We start from the raw sequence: 6,000 nt of genomic DNA, 5'->3' as shown, positions 1-6,000 counted from the left end.
TTTGCCAACTCCTTCGATAAGGTCTTTGTGCTTCTCTGTTACATGTAAAACTCGGATCAGTGACCCCATTGTCCGTCTGCTAATGTTATCTGTATTTGGCCTGAAACAAATCCTGCAGTGTTACAAACTTCTTCGTCTTAAATCTTACAAAATCTGAATGTTGGGAGTTTAAAGGTTTAGTCAAGAAACTGTTTCTCCCTGAAGACCGAAGCATCGCCAGAGCTGCAGCAGCCACCGTTGTACAATAATAATCAGGTTAAACACTAATCGTCTGAACAGCAGCTAATACATCTCAGACTTTTTGGGGTCAGACGAAAAAGGAGGACGAGGGAGAGAATAAAGAAGAGAAAGTTCCTTGACACAGATGCTGCAAAATAAGTGATATGTTAGTATAAAAGTCAATGGTTTTCCTAAGAAATCTATGTTCTGGAAGTTTGTGTGAGCAGAGTGGCCTCGGATGGAGACTGATTTATTTTTTCAGTCCACCCACGTGAGCAGGAGTGTGTGTTTGTATACAATGGACCGGTTTCCAGCCTACATTTAGAAACTCAGGTGCTGTGTTTACGGAAGTCTGGGGGCGGTGAACCTCCGCTAGAAGAGCTGCGTCTATTCTGTCTGCAGCCACACACACACAAACACACACACCAATGTTACTCATGCAACTTAACCACTTAAAGGCCATGTGTTTTTAATTCAACAATACTTTTTTCACACGAGACTCATTGCAAGTCCTGAAACCAAATTCTGACCAATTAGATTCACTGTTAGCCAGTATGAAGGTGAAATCCTAATCAGGTAAGTGCCCAATGAAAAACCATGATGTTTACTCTCAGCATGACGACTCCACTTGCTGTGGAGTGCGGGAAGGCAGCAGGAAGTTGATGTTGGCTGCACTGAAGCAGAAGATGAGCGTGGACGGACCTGGCTGAGGATGAGAGCGAAGGTTTCTAGATTTGTGAGATGTAGTGCTGCAGTGAGACCTCTCCCAAACAAGTGTCCTTTATCGTCATGAATAGCAGGAAATTTATAAACCAGATATGTTCTCACGATGATGCATCTAGATAAAATGTGTATTTCTGTCAATTTCATTTTATTTAGTCGTTCAAACAGACAAATCTGTCTGAAATATGATGCCAATACAAATATTGTTTTCTTGAAAATAATCAGTATTTCCACTTGGCAATTTACTTGTGAGTCTGGTTCTCAACCTGGGGGTAAAGGACCAACAAAATATCTGATGATGAATCTAAGACGTCAGAAAATTATGAACAGGGACACGGGAATTAAATCACCTCATTATTTTCTCGAGAAAAATGTGAAGTGTGTGTGTGTTTTTTTCCTTCCAGGCTTCTGAAATTATAATTAATTCTGTATTCAAACCTATGAAAAGGCTGTTACACAGACATTTGGGTCAATTTAAGTGCATACAGCAAAAATCAAAAGATTTTGGAAGCACATATTTTGGACACACAAATGTAGAAAAGCTACCGTTCTTTAAATATTCAGATTACAAACTTATGTTCAGTGGACTCTCTGCTGCCACGTTCACTTCATTATGTCACACAGCATTTTGATCACTGTGAGAAAAAAGTTTTAGCATCCGCTCCTTGAACAATGGCTCCTGCTGCTGTTTGACATTTGGCAGAAAGAGCAGCCTTTCAATATGGATTATTCATCAGTGGTTTGATCCTCCACTCAAATGTCACCACAACAATGCTTCCAACTTGGCACCAGCGTCTGTCTTTCAGCAGCTCTGCAGGATACGGAATTGGCAATAATTACCACTTCTAATGCGGCCTTCAGAAAGATTTAGACTTTATGTGGAAGCACTTTTGCTTTTCAAATTGTTATTATTGCCATTTTATTGAAGGGTAAGGAGAGAATTGCGAACCACAGCACTTTTCTAAATGTAAAATGCCTAAAGCAGGTTATGTATGAATGACTGCAGCATCACGAGGTGTCTCAGATGACAGATGGCTGTAACAGACCTGTGGCCACAAGGAAAATATCAAATGAATTAATTTAACATCCAGCGTGAATCTAAAAAATATCTGTTTTGTTTGTTTTTGATGACTTGGAGTATAACTGTAGATAAATCAATTATATCACCTTATAAAGTTGCTATGGTAACTGAATTAAAAACTTCCCTACTACTGAGAAAATGTAGTGAAGTTGCTCATTTGGAATTGGGTTTTGACAGATCTTAGTTCAATAGTAAATCTTTTTTCAACTTTGTTTTGGTCTTTACACCTCCTCTTCATTATCTGACTTAAGCTCAATGAAGTCTCCGCTCTGTCTGAACTAGTGGAAAAGTTAAAAACAGCAGAACCAGAACATTTTTATTTTACTTTAAATTAAAATTGTTGCTATTCAGTTAACTATTGTTTCAGCTCTGATTTGTGATCATTGTTAATTCACTGGGATTAACTTTAAAAGCTATAGCGAGGATATAGTTTCATCCCATAGCTGCACCATAATAGAGTATGATACTATTATATCACTCTAAATATGGTCTTACAGAACAGAAATGGATAGAACTTCTCTTTAAATTTCCTGTTGTATGTATGGAATGGGTAAACAGAGCTAACTCTTATTGGATCCAGCTGGGCCTGGACAGAGGTTACTGCATTCAGCTGGCCCCAATTCCCCCAGACATCAGAGTAAAACAAAAGACTCTGTATTTATCAGACCAGAGGTTTCATTGCTAAAGCATGACAGGGAAGGATTCATGTGCTATTGATCATATTTTAAGGCCTGTTTTAAAAATAGAAAGGGGAGAGGGATAGCCTAAAATGATTATGATCCCCTCAGGTCTTTTGCAGCTACAGTCAGTTGAATAAATCACCATAATTCTTGCACACACCCAAATGTTTCCTTGGAATTATGTGACTGCTTTATTAACTAAAGATGATTCATATAATATCGTATAGGAACATTAGTTAGATTGACACCCTCTGTCTGCAGGAACATCCTCCACAATTTCCTGCAGCTGCTGAACTTCTAATAACCATTGTAATGTTGGGATATACCGGCCAACTGACTGCCATTACCCACCACTGGTCTGGAGAACAAACACAGTCCAGTCGCAGCGCTGCAGCTCCACACCTGCCAATGGTTAGAGATGAGGTCCAGCATGGCAGTCGTTTGTGATGCGTGGAAAAAAAATCAACTCATTAAACCTTAGGAGTCTCTGGATGTCTCTTTTTTTTTTTCTCTTTCCACCAGAGCTCATCCGTGGTTTCCATGAAACAGGCTCTCGGCCTCGGTACAGAACGGACATTCTTTGCTTGGATTGGAAAGAGGTGCTTGTTGAACTGCTGTCAGGTAGGAAATCCACAGTAAAATTGCGGTGCGCTTGCCCTCAGGCGCCGCCTCCCGAAGGCCAACATGGAATGAGCTCTTACAACTTTTACAGGTCAAGGACCACCAGCGTAGGAATCAAGACCACAAATCCTCCGTGTCCCGAGGAACCAAATCTGGGAAAACTTTACATAACAGTTACACAACTTTCTACATGCTAGGCTGCAACTTTCTATCATTGTGCATTAAAGGACTCTAGCATTTCCTTTTCCATGAACAGATCAGTGTCCGTTGGAGTGTGACGGTATAAAAAAAAAAGGCCTTGGTTCGGTACAATCATCGGCTTTGAACGAAGGAAATATAAAGCATTAAACTTTTCAATTATTCTTACAGTCTGTAATGCTGCAACTGACTGAAACCTATAACACACTTATATGTGCAGCATATAGAAAAACCACTGCTCAACTGGCCTGGACTGACTTATAGCAAGAGGCTGCTAATATGCCATTGGGAGATGGTTTCACTCACTGACACGTGGAGTTAGAAATGAGTGTGTGTGTCTGTGCAGCCTAATCCTGGTATAGATTATTTCTAGAGCTCCATTGTCCAAAACTATTCAAAGCACATTACTAAGTTTGCACAAGGTGACAGGTTATATCTAAAAGTCTATAGTTTCCTTTAACATCCATTCTTACTGATCTGATCACAAGTGGACAATCCCAAGTGCGAACAAATCCAAATTCGTCCTCAATGTGTCCCGAGATCCGTTCAGACATTCTTTCAGTTGAGTGAATGCAAATGTGTCCTGGGCCACATGAACGACTTAGGAAGTGAGATCTAACCACAAGAATTCACAGGAGATGCATTCAGGATGTATTTAATGACAGATCAGATCTCTCAGGGTCAGAATAAACACTATTGATATTCAATATAATAATGTAATCAGCCCTCAACAAGGCCCCTATACACTGTGACCTGCTGCTGTAAACACTAACTGACACGTGACCTTTAATTAAACTAGATATTTACTAGCTTGCAGTCTTCGTGCTAAGCTAATTTGCTGCTGGCTGTAGCTTCATGTTCATCACACCAGAATGAAACTCACATCTTCTCACCTAACGTTTGACAAGAAAGCAAATAGGAGTATTTCACAAAACCCACTCCTTTAACTTGTTCCCCTGGCAGGGCTCCGAGAACGCTTGGCAGTTCCAGGGCCACAGCTTGAGAACCGCTTCCATACGCTGCTACAGTGGTCATTACAAACCCCATGAAACCGTACACCCCAGATCAGAGATCTTCCCCTGCAGTCCTCCACAGGCCGTGAGGACATTGCCCTTCTTGTCTGCGAACTAAAACTGGCGGTAACAAAAGCTCACATCTGACGTAGCTCGGACAGGTACGCAGGGAAGTTCTCTTTCAAAGAGGCGAGCTCCCTTCCTTCCTGGCCCTGGGAGGATGAACTGTGAGGGGGGCTCTGTGCGAGCAGGAGGGATCCAGTTGCAGGCGGCTGAATCGGTGCTCTGTTGGGTCTCCCCTGGACACTGTCATAGCGTGTTTGCTGAAGGCGGGTCAATGAGGACTTTCTTTGGCAGAGGAATTTCACAGCACACGACAGCGCACAAACACACAGACAAACACACTCACACACTCGTACCAGCGCAGCCCTGCAACCCTGGTGAGAACGGAAGTGGATGTTGGTGAAGCAGGAGGTGGAGGAACGCCGCCACAAACAGCTGCTCAACTGGTTTAAATTATACTTGATGGACTTAATTGGTCATTTGTACAATGACGCACAAACACTGTTCACACTGGGGATTTTCATCTGTCAAACTGAGTCTGCCATTGAAGTTACATGACATGACTCATAACACAAAATATATTTCAAATCCTTTTTTGTGTTTTTGGTCAAACTGAAGACCAACAAGTTTTCTCAGGACGAGGTGCCAGCAACTTGTTTCAGTTTCAGGCTTTGATGAACTTTTCATTAAAGCAATAAATAATAAATTGATCGGTTGATTACAATATATACATGTAACATAAAGCCTGTTGACAGTGTTGTCATTGTATAGTTTGTCCACAAGAGCGCACTAACTAATTTGCCAAAAACTATTTCAAGCTCCACTCACACACTCGTTGTGGAGCGTCTGTCCAAATCACAGTTTGATTTTTTTGTCAGTAGAATTTCAACTTCAAATGTTTATAAAGTTTTCTTGTCCAAGTTGATTTTAAAGTTATGTTCAACTGTTAATTAAAAAAACCTACTGGATCACACTGTATCCCTGCTCTTATGAATACTGTGCTCTATCGTCTGAGTCAAAAAGGCACCGTCACTTTCAAAGTAAACATGTTGTGTTGACGAAGACCTTAAACTAGAGACTGTTAACTCTGTATGAAAATGTTCACTGACGTTATTAATCAAGTGAGACGTACAATAATTGTCTCAGTGGAGTCGCCCTCTGCTGGTCATTCAAGAGAATACAGGTTTCAGGCACTTCTGCATTGGCATTTAAGTCCATGTCCAATTTTTATTTCGTGACAGTGAGCTAGCATTCACGGTATCAACACCCAGAAACGTGTTCAAATCGACCTCGATTTGATTTGTTTCAAGATTTTTTTTTGTTTGTGGACATTTTTATTGCAGATTTGTATGGGGTGGCCCCGACTCCTGCCCTCAGGATGTCTAAATTCCTGTGTGCGGCC

The sequence above is a fragment of the Paralichthys olivaceus genome, chromosome 4 (genome assembly GCF_024713975.1).
Source record: "Paralichthys olivaceus isolate ysfri-2021 chromosome 4, ASM2471397v2, whole genome shotgun sequence".
In the NCBI taxonomy this organism is placed as follows: Eukaryota; Metazoa; Chordata; class Actinopteri; order Pleuronectiformes; family Paralichthyidae; genus Paralichthys; species Paralichthys olivaceus.
Note: the sequence above shows the minus strand (reverse complement) of the source record.